The following is a 20,720-nucleotide window of genomic DNA, read 5'->3' on the forward strand; positions in this document are numbered from 1 at the left end:
AATGAAAGTTAGTTTTGCAGATCATGCCTTAAGCCTCCAACAAGCCCGCCCTTCTGGTTGTGCTGGGCCATCTTTTTCTTGTCAGTCTGTTTCTGGCCCATCGTATGCATCTGTGGCCGCTGCAATCTTTCTGGTTCAGTTTTGGTGGCCAAGTGTACTGACGTTTCCAGTCCAAGCAAGAATTCCACAGCCATTTTTTGAGACTGCTGGTAAACTAAATGTTTCTTATCCAGTTGTTGGAATTTTTGTAAAGGATTCTGATTTGGACAGCCTAAAGAAGGAACTCAATTTTCGGCACGTACTACCGAATTGTTCCAGTTGACCTACATAGAGAGGTCAGACGCTGTTTTAAGTGTTAGAGATACGGGCACATCCAGAGGGACTGTCCGGCCAAATTCGCAGCCTGCGGGAAGTGTGCGGAACGGTGCCGTGCTAATGAATGAATGTAAGAATAGCAAACTACGCCATCTATCAGTCAAGAAGAAAACTTCCTCTCTTGACTGTTTAGCATCAACCCCCTCTACTCTCCTATTCTTTGTGACTTATGTCAAAGTGCTTTTAACTTCACTTCTTACTGTGATCTCTCTCCCGAACGGACTGTAAGTACTACCTGACAGATATTGTATGACATACGTGGAATAAGTTTAAATAAATGCCCTCAGTTAACTGCACACATATTGTATTGGTTTATTTAAACTTCACAGGTTATGGGCCCAGAGTTACGTAACTTAAAGTATGTCTAACGAATCCACTACCGAAAGACGAGAGTTTGCTCGTTTCAACGGAATTAACTTTCCACAATTTCGCTATGCCATCATGCTCAAGCTTAAGGTGCTGAGACTAGAGAACATTGTCCTAGGCACTGAACCCAGGCCTCCTCAGGTAACCAAAAGTTCTCTCGTGTTAAATATTACAACTTTGTGTCTCTAGTGTGGCCAGTCGAACCATGCTCATGTGGCCAGTCCAACTAAGTCTGTGCAGCTCTGAATTCAAAAACTGATTGTAAGGCACATGTTAATTCATCGTGCAGTCAGAACACAAGTCTCAGGTCACCTATGTGAATGAGCAAAACTGATTGTAAGGCACATGTTAACTCATCGTGCAGTCAGAATGCAAGTCTCAGGTCACTTATGTGAATGAGCAAAACTGATTGTAAGGCACATGTTAATTCATCGTGCAGTCAGAATGCAAGTCTCAGGTCACTTATGTGAATGAGCAAAACTGATTGTAAGGCACATGTTAATTCATCGTGCAGTCAGAATGCAAGACTCAGGACACGTATGTGAATGAAAAAAAAAAAAACTAATCGCAAAGCACGTGTTGATCCGACTGTGCACAGAAAATTTTTTTTTGTTTGTGACTTGAGATTAAAACAAAAGCAGAAGTCAGCATCTTTCTCTAAATCTATTTTTGTTTTGTTCAAAAAAAGTGAGAAAAGAAAATTAATCTGACATCTATCCCGTCTACAGGTGCTGGGTCCAACGGTGGAGGGAGTAGCTCCTGTCACTAATCAAGCTGTGATTGAAGCGTGGGTGACCAAAGATCTGCAAGCCCAACAATTGATCTACTACAACATCGAGCCGACCTACCAGAGCTCTATCGAAGGATCTGTTACTGCCCAAGAAATGTGGCAAAGGCTACTGGCTGAGTTTGCTGATGTTGCAGCATCCAATGTCCGATCACTTCTCGGCAAATTCCACAGCTACAGGATGAATCCAGGTGAAACATTTCAAAATGGTGGCTGTTAATTAAAAAAAAATAAAACTCTTCTCTCCCCAAAGACCACAAGGTCACCACCCATGTCAATGTCTTCAGACAGATGGCAGAGGAGCTTAGAGGTGTGGGACAACCACAGACTGTTGATATGATCCTGTCCAAAATAATCCAAACTCTACCCCCAAGCTATGCTGTGTTCGAGACAGTGTGGGGTGGTCTACCAGTGGCTGATCAGACCCTGGCTAATCTAACAGCCAAACTATCGGAAGAGGAAAGAAAGCTGAATGACAGAAGTAACGGGACTATAAGTCCCCAAGATGTGGCTTTCTTTGCCACACACCCACTTAGACTGAAGTCCGCGGCTGAAAATGCATTGGCAACGCGGTCGAACAACAACAGCAGAGGTAACAAAGCCTGATTACAAAATATTCTGTGGACACTAATGCCTTATAAGCAATCTGTTTGTTCAAATTGCCAGATCAAAATGTAAGGAATGAATATCGAAATTCCAATTATCGAGGCAGAGCATCGAACTTCAATCCCAACTATCGTGGCGGCGGCAGAGGTAGTGGCAACAACGGCAAAGACTATCGCGATGGGAACAGAGCTGGCAACTCGGGTCTGCCCAATCGTGGGGGCTGCTGGTCATGTGGCAAGCCTGGTCACAGAAACTACAACTGTCCAGACAAGAAACAGGCTGACCAGAAGGAGGCTCGCGGTACCACTCACAACAAGAATCGCGACTTTGACCACGAACCGGACAAGAAAACCTTCGCCGGCTTGACATCACTGTGTCATCTAGTCCGGCGACCCGAGTACATCTACGCTGACTCTGGCGCCACTCACCACATGATGAGCAACCGGTCCTATTTTGAAAATCTTCGTGAGATACCTTCGGGCTCGTGGACCGTGAATGGTGTTGGCAACACAATTCTTCATGCAGCCGGCATTGGGACTGTCCCGATTCACTCCTACGTCAATGGAAAAGTCCTGGAGGGCGAATTAAAAGAAGTTCTCTACGTCCCTGAATTGGGTGTAAACCTTTACTCGATCGGTCGTGCGGCCGACTTAGGTATCAATGTTAACTTCAGCGGTGACGAAGTGGAATTTACAAAAGACGGTGCCGGATTAATGGTCGGTCAGAAGCTGGGAAATTCACTTTACCATCTGAAAATTGTCCCAAAGCTCATCGATCACAAAGAAGAAACTGCCAATGCTGCTGCCCATGGTGAAATTTCTCTTCGTCTTGCACATCTCCGTCTCGTCCACCTCAACGACCAAACCATCATAAGACAAAACCGAATTGGAGCCGTCAAAGGATTTGATGTCTCAACTAGGAAATGCAAAACCGACTGTGTATGTGAAGGATGCGCACTTGGGAAGATGATGCGGTCTCCATTTCCACCTGGTAGAACCAGAGCGACAGAAGCTGGTGGTATCATTCACACGGACGTTGGCTTTGTCCCTATCCCCACCACAAGACGTGAAATATGCTACACAATCTTCAAAGACGACTACTCTGGATGGACGTCAGTCAAATTGATGAAAAGAAAATCTGAAGCTGCTGGCCATCTTCTTAACTTCATTGCCTTCGTTGAAACCTCGACCGGCAACAAAGTGAAAATTGTGAGAAGCGATCAAGGCACCGAACTCGGCAGCAATCATTTGAAGACTAAACTGGAAGAACTCGGCATCGTCCATCAAACATCATGCAGATACACCCCACAACAGAATGGTGTGGCGGAAAGGATGAACAGGACCGGGATGGAGGCAGTCCGGAGCATAATCTATACACGCTCAAACAAAATCACCAACATGTTTGAACAAGCTCCCAGGTCTGTGCTGGAGCTGTGGGGAGATTTTTTGATCGGCGTGGTGTACGTTCTCAACCGTGTTATCTCTTCCACCTCCACAAAAACGCCATACGAACTTTTCTTCGGCACCAAACCGGATCTGAGTAATCTGCGAGTGATCGGCTGCCGAGCCTATCCCCACACACCTGATCAACTCAGAAAAAGTCTGGACCCAAAATCGAAGCCATGCTGGTTTGTAGGCTATGGTGATGGTCAAAAAGGATGGACTGTATGGAACCCGACAACACGGAAGTATACCACAAGTCCCAGTGTCCGTTTCGACGAAACGCTTCTCATCACCGATGTTCCAGAGTCAAAAACAAACCAAACCAACATGTCTCCACAAAATTTTGAACCGTTTCACATTGTATCCACAATACTCGGACTGGTAACCAGCTGATATCCATTCAATTTTTAAAATTTGTTTCTTAAAAATTTTTTTTCTCCTCCGTCTCTCTCGTCGGGTGTAATACAGGATGACGAGATCGAAAATCCCCTACCAAACCAAGTCAATGCTCCTGCCATGGTACCAATCACGATCAACCGTGAAATCGATGACATTGAGCCGAACGAAGACCAGGATGGTAGCGACGACACTGATGACCAAATATCGTTCGTAACGGTCGAAGAATTATCTGAAAATGGATTGATTGACGACTGGGTACTGGATCATAGCCCATCTGGTGTTTTTCAAGAAGCTGACGTGAATCCTGAAGCTGAACCAATAGAAGTCGATGATCAAGCGCCAGTGTCACCTGGAAATATTCCTGCACCACCTGCCATGAATCCTGCCCGGCAAATCCAAAGTCTACCTGGGGAGGAGCCACTGACACTTGGCAGATGGCGCGATGGTCGATCAAGCAGAGCACCTCAATATAGTGCGAGGTACAATGAGTACAAAAGAAGTCTGACAGACAAGGCGGATATGGTGCTTCTCGATGAGTTTCGTACAAACGAATTAGCCCTCGTTGCCGAGCCATTTGAGCCTCAGAGTTATGATCAAGCAGTAGCCTCCGATTGTTCTGAAAAGTGGATGGCGGCATTCAAAGAAGAATTTGACTCTCTGGAGGAGAACAACACCTGGAAGCTAGTCGAAAAACTGCCTCCCGGATACACCGCTATCAACTGCAAATGGATTGGAAAAATTAAACCAGGTTACGAAGGTGTGCCGGAGAGATACAAGGGACGTCTTGTAGCCCTTGGTTGCCGTCAAAAATTTGGCCGTGACTACGACGAAGTGTTCTCTCCTGTCGCTCATCAAGAAGCTGTCAAAGCAACACTCGCTGAGGTTGCGTACCGCGGCCTGCATGCCAAACAAATCGACATCAAAACGGCGTTCCTATATTCACAACTGGACAAGAAAATCTTCATGAAACAACCTCAGGGCTTCCTTAAAAAAGGGAAAGAATCATGGGTATGTGAGCTGCAAAAATCAATTTACGGTCTTAAACAAGCGCCCCGTCTTTGGTATCAACTGCTGGACCGAGTTCTTGGAACCTTCTCTCACAAAGGCAAGCACTTGGTAAAATCTAATGCAGATAAGTGTGTCTACGTGCTCAGAGATCAAACTTTCATTTTAATTGTAATTGCCCATGTCGATGATCTGTTTATGGCAGCAACTACAACGGAAGCCCTGGATGCACTTGCCAAGCATGTGTTTGAGCAATTTGAAGGACGAAATGCCCCCCCCCCCCCCCCCACTCGTTTTCTAGGCACGGATATTACGAGAGACCTAATCAACAAGAAAATCCACCTAAGCCAGCAGCACATGATCGTGAAATTGATCGACCGATTTGGTATGGGAAACTTGTCTCCTAAATTCATCCCTGCTGACCCATCCAAAAGGCTGAAACGGTGCATGCTTGCATCGGACACGTTCAACTTCCCGTATCGAGAGGCGGTAGGAGCCCTTCTCTATCTTGCAATCTCCACCAGACCAGACATCTCTTATGCTGTTGGACAAGCAGCGAAACATTGCCAAAATCCGGACTTGTCACACTGGGAAGCCGTAGAACAAATCTTTGCATACCTGATTGCCACGCATGACTATGGACTTTGGCTTGGCGGCGATGAAAAGAACGTCATTATGGGATACTGCGACGCGGATTTTGCTGGCGATATCAACGACCGGACATCCACCTCTGGAAATATCTTCTTCTTTCATGGAGGGCCAGTGGCCTGGAGCAGTAAGAAACAGAAATGTGTTGCGCTGTCCACCACCGAGGCGGAATACGTGTCGGCCAGTGAAGCGACAAAAACAGCTGTGTGGCTGAGAACCCTACACAACGACTTTACTGGAACTAACTACAAAGTCCCGCTCTTCTGCGACAATCAAGGTGCTGTACGACTAGTTCGCAACCCGGAATTCCATCCACGGACAAAACATGTCGACAACCGGTATCATTTTGTTCGAAAAATGGACGAAGACGGACTCATCGAGGTATTGTTTGTGAAATCTGAGAACCAACTGGCCGATATCTTTACCAAGCCCCTCCCAAGGACCCCGTTTGAGAAAAACAGAGAAAAGATTGGTGTAGGTAAAAAGTAAAAACGTTTTTTTCTCACTATCTGGCTGTACAATTTTTTCTCGTCTCTGAGTCCTTTCTCCTTGTCTAATTTTGATACCGTGTTTGAGGGAAAGTGTATAATGGCAAACTCGTTTATCATGTCATAATCGGTTGTCTCATTTTCTCTTCACATATCCTCTCCATGCTGATGTCATGTTTGAGGGAAAGTTTTTTTTTCCTCTCTTCAAATCCGTTATCCCGTTTATACTACTTCCTGTTTCATATGTATGTCGTGTTTGAGGGAAAGTGTAAGAATAGCAAACTACGCCATCTATCAGTCAAGAAGAAAACTTCCTCTCATTGACTGTTTAGCATCAACCCCCTCTACTCTCCTATTCTTTGTGACTTATGTCAAAGTGCTTTTAACTTCACTTCTTACTGTGATCTCTCTCCCGAACGGACTGTAAGTACTACCTGACAGATATTGTATGACATACGTGGAATAAGTTTAAATAAATGCCCTCAGTTAACTGCACACATATTGTATTGGTTTATTTAAACTTCACAATGAACCTCCACCGTTTTGAAATGTGTCAATTGCAGGAGCCCACAACAATCCGGACACACAACTTGTGCTGAGCAGGTGAAGGCGATAGATAGTATAGAATCTACCTCGACAAAAATGCTTGATTCTAATCTATCCTCTTTATCTGATCCTGCTTACTTTCCCCGCCGTCTTAAATGCATTCAAATAAATTTACCACACTCCGGTCTTGCCTCGACCTCTCTTGCTCAAGTCATCCTTGACTTTGTTGTAGACATTGCCTTTATTCAGGAGCCATATGTCTGGCCATCTTTTTTTCCGGTAGTCGCAAATGCCCTTCCTGGTTTTTCGTCTTACCACCAGCTCTCTGATGACCATGCTTATGGGAATGCAATTTTAATGCGACTAAATTGCTAAAGCTGGCAAACCAGCACATCTCCAATTTTGCTGGCTGTGTGGAACTAACAAAGACCACATGCCCGTGATGCCTATCCTATGTATGCCTTCGCCCCTCCATTTATAACTTCTCTGCTACGATCACTCCGATTCTTGAGGCTATTGCTGCACCTTTAACCATTATCGACACTGACGCTAACGCCAAGTTCCAGCTTTGGAATAGCATGTTGAGTGACAAGCGTGGCTGCGAATTCGAGCCCATGTTGGCCTATTTTATATTCAACGTAGTAAATCGTTCGAAAACTGAGCTCGATTTCTCTCCTTCTGGTACATGCTTTGTCGATCTCACCCTTGTTGGTGACAAAGTCAGAGTACATCGTTGGCTTTATCTCGCCACTCCATCGATATCTGACCATCCTTATATCTTCTTTGAAATCGATCATGTTCATTTTGCAAAGTCCCAAATGAAACCCAATTGTTGGTTGGCGCCTAATCTGATCCGTGTCAATCGTGATCTCTTTTTCCGTAAACTATTCTACGCTCTATCCCACCTACCCACCCCTGTGGAAGCGGACTGAGTTAGTTGAAGCACATATTACGCATCTTGTATCTGCGATCTCATCGATCGCGGTGGCAGCCAAAACCACAGCACCCTGTGGTTCGGTAAAAAGGGGATGGCAGGATGGTCAAGTAACCTCAGTGCTCATCGAAGCAAAGGTCGTTCACATCACAAGGCCTGGCCAAAAAACAAAAATGTACAAAGTGAACAGTGATACCGCCATAGCAAAGCTCTCTAACAACGAGTACTAAGAGTGGCTCAGTGTAGCGCCTGGAGGAATTTTGGGAGAGTGCAACCGAAGGTTGTGTTTTCCGCGCCTTGTCCGACATCACCAGTAAAAAAAATCAATTCCGCTTTCCTCAGAAATTCTTATAAATGGGACTCTTACATCGGTCTCGGTCATGATTGCTGATGATTGTGCTCAGAATTTTTTTCCAGATGAACCTCCATCTGACCCGATTCACTCTGCAGTTGAAGCAGTTTCCTGGTCTGCTATTCCCCCTTCTCTTGACGAGATCCCACCCGCTATTTCCGACTGGGAATCCGAGACAGTTGCGGTTCAATGAATTTGAAGTCTGCTCCAGGAGTAGATGGATTATCGGCCGATCTTTTTCTGTTAAGCATACCATTGATGAAGCCATTTCTCTTGGTCATCTTGAACGCTTGCATCTCTTCACGCCGGAATCACGGAAAATTGCGAAGGTCGTAATAATTGGCAAGGACAATAAAAGCGACTACTCTAGTTTTAACAGCTTCAGGCCAATCAGTCTGGTAACTAACCTGGCAAAATTTCTCGAGAAAGTTGTTCCGGGCCGGCTCGCCTGGCTTGCAAGCGTAAAATGGTTTAGCGTTGATCAGCCATGTTTTAGAGAAAATCGCTCATCTGAAACGGCTGCTCATTACCTGGTGTGTCATATTGAGGAAGCGTTATCTGAACAAAAGGTCTGTGCCTTAGCGTTTTTGGACATAAAAAGTGCCTTCAACTCTGCGTGGCATCCTGCCATAATTTCGGATCTTGCCAACCGCGCCTGTCACTTAGATCATATAAAGTTTCTTGTCCAACAGACAGACATATTTTCTTATTAATGAGCACAGCCTCAAAAGAAACGTCAATCTTGGATGTCCCCAAGGAGGAGTACAATAACCCTTTCCCTGGAATTTACTTATGGACGATCTCCTCCGGCTTTCGTTCCCTTTTCCTGTTAAAATGACTATGCCGACGACGTTAATAATGCATCTTCTCACAAGGATCTAGGCATCGCCACGCAAAATCTGCAAATGGTGTGTGACTCGGTAGGAAAATGACTTGCCACCAGGAAGCTGTATCTTAGTGCTGTAAAAACTGTGTTTGTCGTTTTCTCCCGCAAACAATGTACTTTTGACTAATCTTTTCGTCCTTAATAACGGCACCAAAATTTCTCCGTTACACTCAGCTTCTTTTCTTGGTCTTGTTCTGAACGCCAACCTAAAGTGGGGAAGCCACATTCAAGCTATGTGAGTTTCTGCAGAAAGAGCAATGATGGCTGTTAGCAGCTGCCTCTGGCAGTCTTTCGGTGTTAACTACAAACGCCTACGTTTTCTATATTCCTCTGCCGAAAAACCAATTTTCACTTAGGATTGCTCGCTCTGGGTTTCCATCTTAAGAACGAAAGCAGCCACTCAAAAAGTTTGTTCGTTCCAACGCTCAATATTTCACTATATTATACGTTACACGTTCAAAACAGCCCCGACAGAATCTCTTATCCTACTCTTGAGGTACTAAGGGGACGAGGCGAGTAATCTGGTTGTCTTCACGTCGTTTGGCAGTTTCTGCCATATCTTTACTATCTCTAATGCAAAATCTCAGGATCTTGATTTGGCCCGTTCCTGGGCCCAATCTCCCTCTCATTTCTTGACTTTCTCTGTCCCCTCCTCCCCAAATCATGTAAAACAGATTATTAGGACGAAGCTATGGAACGTCTGGAGGGATGAATGGTCTTCCTTATCAACAAATTCGCGTGCAAAAGCCTGTTTTTTAGCCATATGGTCCACAAAAGCGCTTCTTAATCTAAGAACTAATGCAACAACCACCCAGATCATTACTAGTCACTGCTTCTTAAATTCAAACCAACATCGCTTTAGTTTCTCTCCTACTTCTTCCTGCCCGTGTGGCGCTCCTGTTGAGTCTATTCCACACTTCATTTTTCAATGCCAAATTTTCTCCTCTCTTTGATCAAATTTAGTCAGTAGTAGTTGACACCGTCTCTTCATGTGGCAATCCCTGACCCCCTCTCCATACCTTTCCACATAGCAAGCTTCTTGTCGATTTTGCTCATCGAACCGAGCGCCTCACTCGCAAAAAAAACGTGAGCGGTGAGCCCTGTTCCTGAACTTTTCCTTAAAAATAGGCCACTTGAACCTCTAAACATCGATTTTGTCCGGCTATGCAGTTTGGGTTCCAGTGACGCACGTTTCTGGTGGCCTCAGTCTGCTGTTGGGCCTAGTTTCACTGCACTCGCGGTGCTACTCTCTTCACAGACTGGCGCTGTGTCAATGGGATGCCGTCTCCTGTAGTAAGTGGATGATATTTTTATTTAGTTTAACTTCGTTTCCTTACCAGCCCTCTTCAGCCAACCCTCCGCTGAGTGGTTGTTTTCCGTTCCTATGCTTACTTCATTCTCCAAATATATCAGATAAGCCAGGACGGGGCTATGGGAACTGCAGCCGTGATCACACTGGAGTACTGTAGCTATGCCGGCAACCGCCGGCTGGTGGTCTTGAAGGTCTAATCCAGCCGGAAAGGTACATGTTATACCCCGAGGGATTGCCACTGGACTGCCCAAACCAGAGGCGCCGTCAGACCCAGTTTCCACACAAAAATGTAAATGTTTTTATTTATGTTTTTCATCTAACTCCTCTCATGTACATATGTATAAGCGTTTTAAGTTGGATGCAATAAACTGGTTAATACTCGGCCTCCGAGTGTCTGCCCATAAAAAATAATTCCAATTAACAAATTTTTGAGAGGGGATTATCCATATGAACCATTTCAATGGCTACAGTAAAAAGTGACGACGTATATAAATTTTGACGTTTTTATGGTTTGGCGCAGGGAATAGGTAGGTAGTATTCTGAAAAATTGGTTTTAGATAACACGTACAAGGGTCAAGTTCATCGTATGTTAGTCCTGTTCTGTCCGGAAATATTTAGAAAAAAGATTGTTAAGACAAGACGAAAGCTAAATGTAAAATGTATGACTCGTCAATGAATTAATGCTCTGGCATATTAACAAGCAACCTTATTTGTGTGTGTGTCGCACTTGCTATCAGTCCAGAAATCTGGGTGTAAAAGATTGGCTAAAAAGAGGAAACAGGTTAACCAATAAGAGAAACGAGACGACGAATAAGGCTGACGCCGATTTGGATCGTCTTAACGTTTCGTGGCTATATCACGATCCCTTGCCATTTTGAACTGAGAAAGAAAATATTTTCAGAAGTTCATTGCTGCTCTTAATCCTTACTTTTTTCCCGCTTACATCAAGAACTAAAATCAGTCCACGCCTGGTTCAAGAATTCCGCCTGAAATTCTAGAAAAACTTGTCCGATCCTTCAACAACGGGATGTTAAAGACTTTATGTTCACAACTGACGCTTGGACATCAAAATCTTTTGACAAGCCCATTTCATTTGCAAAAATGTTGTGTTTAGATCGGCTATGTTGACTTCACGTGACAACTAAACAGCTGACGGGCATAAACAGTATCCTGCACAGAAACTAGGACAAAATTTTTTTTTGTCCAAAACCACCTAGCGGCTGGTCAGATAAATTCAAGTTTTTTTTAGAAAAATCATAATTTTCTATTTTTCACCATATTCCTTTTTCTGGCCCCGGAAAGTGCATCAGTTTATTCAACCTACAACGTTTTTCTAAAAACAGCCGCTAGGTGGTTTTCTTTAATCTTTGTTCTAGTTTCTGTGCAGGATACTGTAGTACAACTAATAGATCAAGATTATGAAAAAAGTCATGAAACGAGTAACCATATTAACATCTGATATTCCAGAAGTAATACAGTCAACATGTAAACAAAAACTTGACACAATCACAAGGCAATTTACAACGTCTTAACTGATTTAAAATATGATCAAGCTATTCATTCTTTTTCTGATTTGAACAGTGCTTCCACTTTTTGTTTCTAAGATACGCCGTGACCTTACCAGAAAACTAAATCCAATGGTTATTTAAAGTAAAATCCCTGTTAAGCTACATAAAAACTCAAAATACAACCAAATTTAATAATAAACACCAAGGACATGAATTTCTTTAAGTTTAAAAAATACAACCAATTCTGATTTCTTTATTGCTTATTAACAAGTTCTTCTTTTATTAATTAAGTTATCATGAATTAAGTAGTAATTCTTCTAATTAATTTTCCCTCACATGACAAAAGTTTTTCAAGTTTTCAGAATTCTTTAGATTCTTGGAGGTTTACAGTAAGAAAAAGTGAAACGTTATGAATTTCTTAATATTTCAGCTGCAATTAACACATTAGCCTTAACGGACCTCAATTTATCCACAAGTGACTTTGTGATGACGACATTCTAGGCGGAGTGTGCTTCGTTATAACCCCATTGTTTGATTCGCCAAAGAGAACAAACAGTAAGATTGTGAGGTGGATTACGATGATCAGTTTTATCAATTTGAAAGCACTAAATTCCCATTAAGATATCACATTGCTAAACGGTACGGAAAAAAAGAAATTTAATACAAATACTGAGGTTTGGGAATCTTGGTTTCCCAACAACAACAATATGTTCGTTCCAATATCTTTTGGCTTAGAAAAATCTAACCTCCTCTTCAGTGTTGCAATTTAACAAAATTGGCTCCAAATGTGAGAGACTCTGTCACTCTTTTATCAGCATGACTACCATTTAATTGATTTTCTAAATTGGGATATTGTTTCAATAAAGCAATCAAAGAGTTAGGATTTATTTTTATTGCATTGCCTGGGTGGACCAGCTTAACATTTAAAAAAAGGATCATTTGAGTTTTACCGGTTTTTAATATTTAAATCGCTTAAATATAAAAACTGCACCAATATTTGACTAAAAATTGTTGGTTGTACTGTGAAAGTTTTTTATTGATTCTGTAGCCGACATCCCTAGATAAAATTTTTCTAGAGGAAGAAATTGAGTCGATAAGCAGGGAGAAATTTTTGTAGGGCATCAACACACAAATGTGCTGAGAGACAAGAACAAGGAACTATCAATAGGTTGGGCATCAGTTCTTTCAATAGGGTAGAAACTAAATGATTTTTGCCCAACTTTACATTGGAAGTGTCTTCTGAAAAGTCAACGACCTTATAAACAATTTGCGTAAAATAAGGACGGAGAGAGTAGTGCTCCGACCCGTTCTGCATTTTCACGGGTTAGGACGGATGATGGGTAACGGGTGTGGTTTGATTTTTCTGCTGCCACCACCTTTGGTCAAAGAAACGAGACAGAACGGGTTGTCTGAGGTATTGGATTAGGAATGTGACTCTACCCGCTATTTCACGGGTTTCATTTTTTTTAGAAAATGCAACAATGGAATTCTATTTCATGGTATTTTTTAGTACAGATTTACCCACCTTACTGCCACCTTATTTGCTGCCCAAATAAGTACGGTTAGTGTAAATGGGAAATAATCAAGTTTGGTTCATAAATTTGTTGTAACTGAAAATGGCGTGGTATGGGACAAAAAACACAAATTGAACAAAATCTATTGTGTAAATTGCCTCTTAAGGCCGGTTCTCCCCAGCCGTGTGTTGCTTTTTACAAATACAATCTAGCTATGGAACTAAAAAACTTCAAAACCACTTGATTAACAAACACAGTTTTATTAAAGAAGTTGCTGTGGAAATAGCGGCTCATCATCCATCTAAATTGGTAGCTACGTCATTTGCGTCTGTTTGTATTTAAAATACCCAAATTTTCTTACAACATGTAAATATCGCAGGTCTTTTCAAGTCGAGGATTGAAAAATGCTATAGGAAAGCTCGTTGTTACAAATAATCTGCCGTTTTCACTCATAGAGGCAAAGTCGTTTAAAGAATTGTTAAATTTTTGCAATCCGTCAGTAGAGCAGTATTTATGCAAAGCGGATGCCTTGACTGACCATGCCATGTTAATATTTATTGAAGGCAGAGAAAAAGTTAAAGCAATGTTTCAAGAATTAATTTCTAAGATAAGTCTTACGTTAGATCTCTGGACTTCTCCAAACGGATTGTCCATCCTAGGAATAACTTTTCACATTTCATTGACAATGACTATAAATTAAGGGAGTTGCTTCTGGATACGTTTGAAATGCACGGACACCACACTAGTGAAAACATAGCTAACCGTATCATGTCTTCTCTTCGCTATTTCGGTATCGAAGAGATTTGTTTTTGCATAACTACAGACAATGCGTCTAATAATCGGACAATGGCTAGAGAACTTGGGAAATATAGGAAAAGGAAAATCTCCTTGGATGTGTGGGACACGTCATAAACCTTGCAGCAGTCGCCGGTTTAAAAGCCCTGGGTCATCAAGAAAAGGACAATTTTTTGGAAAACGATGAAGATGGTTGCGACAACGATGTTGAGAAAGATGGGTGGGGAGACGATGATCCTGAAGAACCCGATAATGCCAATTTTGATCCACAGTCAATATAGAACAGGATGAGAAATGTTATCAAAGATGTCCGAAGTTATCCTCAAAAGAGAAAGAAATTTGAAGAAATGGTTAGATTAGCTTCCCCATAGCTTTTTGTGTCTTCTAATAATTCTGAACGTGAAAGACCCCCGAAAAAATATTCAAGTTCTCCCAACAAGACCTGCATCTTCAAGATTAGCGCTGATGAGAGAGAAATCTTCCAATATTACGCAAACAGTATTGGTTGATATCGTAAATTCATCTGACAATCAAACACATTTGGCCAGGAATCATATGTCCCAGTTTCGCAAATGACTGATTCCGTTAATATTATACGCCCGCGTATACTTTAAGGTCTGCTGTTGGATGTAAAGACGCGCTGGAATTTATGTTATGTTAAGTAAAATAGAGGATTTGAACTTCGTAAGGCTATGAAATGTATATTTCTGGAGACCCAGTTGTTAAACAATTTCAGTAAACAAACGAAGAATGGGACAGTCTTTCAGAAATCCTTGCTCTTTTGAAGCCATTGTATATTGCTACAAATCATTTGTCTAAGACTTAGACAAAGAAAAGACTAAGACTAGAATAGACATAGAAAATTCCCAACACTTATACATCATATCCCATACACATATCCCATTACTAGTACACCTCTTCCTATCTACATTTGTTTGTTAAAGATATTATTTTATTTCTCCCACCCAGCAAAAAGTTATTATGAGAAAAATTTTGAATTTATTCCATTTTTACTTTTAAGGAAGTGGAAAAACACGGGGCAAAGGTGACGTCACTAAAGATTTCAGCAACTGAAATAGTCAATAAGCTAAAAAAAATACGTCGACAGTGCAGTTGAAAAAATGGTTTACAAAAATTATTTCACACCCAAGAATAAAAGATCAATTTTTCAAGAATGAGCGTAATTGGAAACAAATTCGTGATTCGTTTAAGTATGAAGCTGAACGCTTCAACCGACATGCCGAGGAGATAACACAAAGTAGGGACGATGACGGCACGGATTGGACCAATCAGATATTCAAGAGAAGAAAAATTTACGATATTTCAGCCGAAATAAAAGGGTATCTACAAGAAGATAACGTCATCAGGCATGACTTTCCCATCAGCTACTGGAAGTTTAAAAGCAAAACCTATCCTAGTTTAGCTTCATTGGCCAAGACCTATCTTTCTGTTCCTTCCACTAGTGTTTCCTCAGAACGAGCCTTCTTTAAAGGCCGTATGGTTCTTCATCATACACGATCTTCTATGTCGCCTGAAAAATGTTGGGGCATTAATGTGTCTTAGTGATTGGTATCACCACAATCTTATTTAAAAGATTATGGTTAGATAAAGGATAATAAAAATCACTTTAGTGCAATCTACGATATACTTTGTTTTTATTTGTTAAAGAATGGGTAAGGCATGTTGTGGGGGTTTGTTTTGAGCTAACACAGTTTTTTTTAAACTTTTTTAAAGGGTTTGTATGGATGTGAGATCTGACGGATCTTCACCTAACCTCTTGAAAATCCATTGTTCTATATAATTTGGCCCACCAAAGCGGGTTTTTTCTCATTTTAAATCCGTTCTCTACGGATCGTTACGGGTCAGAACAATAGGAGAGAGAAAAATATAATCAGACTACCTTTCAAATGTTATAGTAGATTTTGTCAAAAGATCGACTACCGCTTGAGTGAGGCCGTTTGCTGTGCAGCGTTTTGGCATTGAACCAAGTCCAGAATGTAGATAATAAGCTTCTGCTTTTATGCATCCAAATATTGAATCACAACAGCTATTTGAGTTGATGTAGTAACATCAGTAGTTTCGTCAATGAAGATGGAAAAGAAATGTTTCTTCATCTGCTGAATTAATTCACTTTCAAGATAAGTACCAATACCTATAATAAATGAATCAGTACATTTTGTTAAGCTGTTATTATTCAGCGTATTATGCTCAGCAATCATTCATAAGTGATAAGTAAAAATTTAATTGCTTACCAAATCTTATGATGTCACTGGCTTTCGGTATCGTCAATTTAAGTTTACATAGGCACTAATCATGAGGGAAAAAGCGTCAAAGTAGAGGAATGAGTTGTTAATTCAGAGAAAGAGGTAAATTTTTTTCTGCAAGAAGATGCACATACGAGTAGCACGCCCAACAAAATTGTTTTCTTCAGGAAAGTTATTTCTTGCTTCAGAACTTTGTTTTCTTTGGGCTTCAATTAACTTATTCAAAAGGGCACTTCTTTCATGTTTTGAGGTCATTTTATATCGCTTGAGTTCTGATAGACCAGTTTTAGCAGAAAAATAGTACGTCGTATGCAGTACGCAACAGCTTCTTTGGTACCCGCAATCCTCTTTTCAAGCCATCCAATACATTAGGGATCACATAAGCATATTGGTCCCGAATCCTTTGTTTGTGTGGCTCATTCTGTTTTTTTTTTCTCTCGGCACTTTCGTCTGATGAAATTTACATTTTTTTATTGGCATCATCTTTTGAAGTCGAGGACCTGGGTTTCCTTTTGCTCTGTTTACTTGTCTCGTCATTAGAGGAAGTTGCTGCGTTAAAAATCTCAACATCAGAATCACAAAATTGAGCCACTGGGTCAGTTGCGCATTCTGAGAATGTATTACTTTCCGGATGTGATTTCTCAATTCCAGGTTGAAGTTTTGGGATTTCTACTGGTTCAGTTTTTTGCGGATTTTGAAGTCGAGTCACTTTAAGTCAGTGATGTGTGATGTGCCCTTTACAGAAAAGCTTCTTGCCCCGTTGAAGGGGGATATTGATACATTTCAGATTTTTGTTAAATGAAGAACATCACTAATAATAAGTAAAGAAGAAAACCAACAAAATTACCTCATATAGTTAATTTTTTTGTCTTTTTTTGAGACCAAGAGCAGATTAAAAATGCAAAACTAAGGAAATAGGAATAAAAACAAAAAACTTGGTGCCAAACCGGACTACTCTCCTCTACTTTGTTACTTTGGTAGGGTATATGAATTTCTTTCCCTGTATGGTGTTGGTTTATTGTTCCTCAGGTAGATCTTACGTTAGAGAATCTCTTCATCTACATTGAGCTGTAGCCTGTTAAGGTTATTTTGATCAAATTGTATATGATTTTGGACCTTAAAAAGCAAAGCAAAAATCTAAGCAAATTACACATAATTACAGCTGCAAATTCTTTCTCTGTTTATGCCGCTATCCATAAAACTAGCATTCCCTGCAACGGGGCTGATTTTTTTTAAACTATCGATTACTTTTAACTTTTAATACTAGTGTATAAATATTAGACATACAAATATTCTTGCGCCTAAATTTATTCACAATTTATTACCCCCCTTAAAAAAGGAAAACACCGCTGGCGAAATAAGCGACCCTCCAAAATTCATATAAAATTATCGATTGACGATTATGAAGATTTAATAAATGAACAATAGAAGACTAAGTTTAATCTATATAAATTAAATTTCTCATTTCCCTAACTTAATTCTAAAATTAAATAGTACCCCTAAAACATGATTTTTCCCTATACCTCCCTAACAATCTCGACCACGTTGCTTAGCAGTGCCAACTGAAATCCTGTGAACGACGACACTTCAGGGATAGGGAAATCCGAGAGGAGCGTTCTTACCATTAAACTCCTATACCATGATGATATTCTGAAGTCTGTTGTTATCGTGTTCTATTCAGGCATTACTGCATATAGCTTATATATAGCTAATTTCACACACATTTTTATATGTATTCTCTTTATTTTCTAAAAGTTGAAGATGAGATGAGGAAAGAACGAGACAAACTCATCTTGCAAGCCAAATGACATGAAATATTTGAAAACCAAAGATGCAAAACAGAAGTTCGGATACCCAACAACTAGGCAGCCTGTTGCAAAGAAACAAAGTATGAATAAGAAATCAGTCAGTGCTAAAAATTTAGCAACAAACTTGCAACCTGCTTTAGCTGTTGATAACTTTTTATCATCCCCACTGAAATCCCTTGAAGAAGTTGGCATTCCTCCAGCAACAGAAAAGAAGCGTAATTAAAAAACTGATCAAAGTCATCATCGACTGGAACAAATTTATCAAGTTCAGCAATATCCAGCAACACTGGCACTCGCAAGATAAAGTTCTAATTGGGATTTATTTTCTTAACTGTAATTTGATGTGCTAAATCATGCTTCTAATAGAAAAAAACTATGGGGAGACGTGATGGTGAGCGATTCTTGCATCCGAAAAATCGCTATTGCTCTAAAACTGACAGATGACTGATACATGTCGTAACCGCATAGCGGCTCTGATTCTCGATGACCTAATGAACTAACCAACATGTTGTTATCAGGACGGAAGTGCCGGGAAAAGACCGTGTGGCAAAACCAAAATTACCCCAGGATAGATATTGTCACAGCAATTCACAGTAGTCCCATAAATGCAATCTTAACAGAATTTTTCACTTAATTCGTATTTTTCTCTTTTTTTTAGACTACATGCAGAAAATTTGGGACGAGGCCGTCATAACAGAGAAACAAATCAACAGTGCAATTTGTGCCAAATTAATAGGCTGCCATAATCTAAAGAAAAAGATCAGCCAAAAACCAAAAAGTCAGCCTTCCAATTCTATTACGACTGCTGTTGGTTCTGATGTGGAATAATTATAAGATCATCATATATGCTGCTGTTTTTTAAATATTGTTCTGTTTGTTTTTCGCTCTATAATTCTCTCGTCATCCCCGCGCAGTTTTTACTCTAATAATTTCACGTAACGGTGAAACATCCTTTCAATGCTGTATTTTTTAAAGCTTGAAATACAAAGATTTTGTTTAGCCTCAAAAGAACAATCTTCAGGAGTTATAAATTTTTTTTGATGCTATAGCTTTATTTTAAGTTTTTATAGCAAGCACACAGATAGTTAAATGAAGCTTTATACATTACTAAAAAATAGCTGTGTTATGTAAGCTTTTTACGAGCTTAAAAAAACCAATAAGAAAAACTTAGCAAGATCCGAACTGGTTAATGAACTAGCTGAATAAAAACGCCCTATTTAGGTGAATTTGGTTAGGTTGAATAAGGACAAAAGAACCTACATTTCAGCTAGTTTTGTTTAGGTAGTAGGTCCAAGTTAGCTAGCTAGCTTCTAGCTATTGACTACCCACCATTTTCGTATGGGAAGTGGATCAGATCGTATTCTTTCTTCGAAGTCGGTGTAGTTCCTCGGTGAACGACTCCTCTTGGCATTTCTGAACGAGACTCATGAATTTATCATCCAGCTCACGCAGCTGCGGAATGTCGCTGGGTGTGACCTGGACTTTAAACCAATCCCGATGAGGATGGCAACCTTCCTTCTCACTTCTCCTACAGGCAGGTCTCGTAAATGTGGCCACCACATTTTATCTTTGCTCCAGTCGGTCGTTGGAGCTGGGCTTGCCACCTTCTTCATGGTAGACCCTTCGAGAGTGACGATCTCGCCAGATTTGGCGCGTAACTGGAAGTGGATCAGCTCGGTTGGATAACGCCCCAAGTGCCATCTATAGTCACAACCTGTAGAGAGCCTCGAATTTTGAGCGCTGTAGCGAAGGCGCTACGCACTAGGGTAGTGTCACTTCCCTCGTCGGCGAAGATGTTTTCCCAACACTATCCTCCATCGCTCCCTTTTACCTGCAATCGCAGCATGCCCAGCGCCACTCGACGATCTTTTTTTTTGAGCCGTAGATGGATGAACGGTCTTAATAGGCAGTTTCTTTGTATCGTGCAGCAACGCGTGGTGGGTATAGCGGCAGTCGGTGTGTTTTCATGGGCGGCCGGTTGGACATTCACGGACAGAATGTTTACAGCTTAAGTAGCTGAAGCAGAGCCGTCGTCTCATACAAAAATCATACATAAAATCTTCTCGCCGATGGGAAGTGCTTTGAATTTCTCGCAGGCTGACATCCGATGACCCATCTCGCATTTGAAAGAATATGGTTTGCTGTTATGCATTCCGGTACTTCCTTCGTGTGTCTTTGTAGACGCCCGATGAGTTCTCGTTTGAATGTGGTGAAACTTTTATTCACTGGAATGGTCGAATTAACTTGATTGGCAGCGATGCTACATGCATTTTGGTTTGCTGATGCTCTCGAACTGAGGCAGGTTCCAAAATAATTCAGACTCCGTCACTCCAGGTGGCCATGACGTTCTTCATTTCACGCGAGTCGGTCTTGAAAATTAAATTCCAGGCATATCTTTTCGATCATGTCGGCAGTGGGCATCTCTCCAATCCGGCTGAGGTCAAACAGATGGGAGCGAACTTTTTCGTCAAATCTCTTAAACTTAAATGACTTCTCCCTTAAGCTCCAATCGGCCAATGGCTTGAAAAATGGCTGCTTGCATGAGGTCGTGACGCCCATAGGTCTACTTTAGACGTAGCCTACTAACGCCTGAATATAGGCCATCTCGCCGCCACCTAAACCATACACCACGTCAAGACATTCATCTTTCAGATAACGCTTCAGGAGGGCCAATTTTTCCCCAGA

The 20,720-nt window shown here is 41.2% G+C and overlaps 1 long non-coding RNA gene across 1 annotated transcript; it reads left to right on the plus strand.

Annotated features, from left to right (window-relative positions):
* Positions 1 to 18,408: 18,408 nt before the first annotated feature.
* On the plus strand, positions 18,409 to 18,795 carry LOC124348667. The gene is made up of 2 exons (XR_006920083.1): positions 18,409 to 18,628; positions 18,694 to 18,795. It is a non-coding gene; the product is annotated as an uncharacterized LOC124348667 (long non-coding RNA).
* Positions 18,796 to 20,720: the final 1,925 nt, after the last annotated feature.

The sequence above is a fragment of the Daphnia pulicaria genome, chromosome 7 (assembly GCF_021234035.1).
Source record: "Daphnia pulicaria isolate SC F1-1A chromosome 7, SC_F0-13Bv2, whole genome shotgun sequence".
Lineage (NCBI taxonomy): Eukaryota > Metazoa > Arthropoda > Branchiopoda > Diplostraca > Daphniidae > Daphnia > Daphnia pulicaria.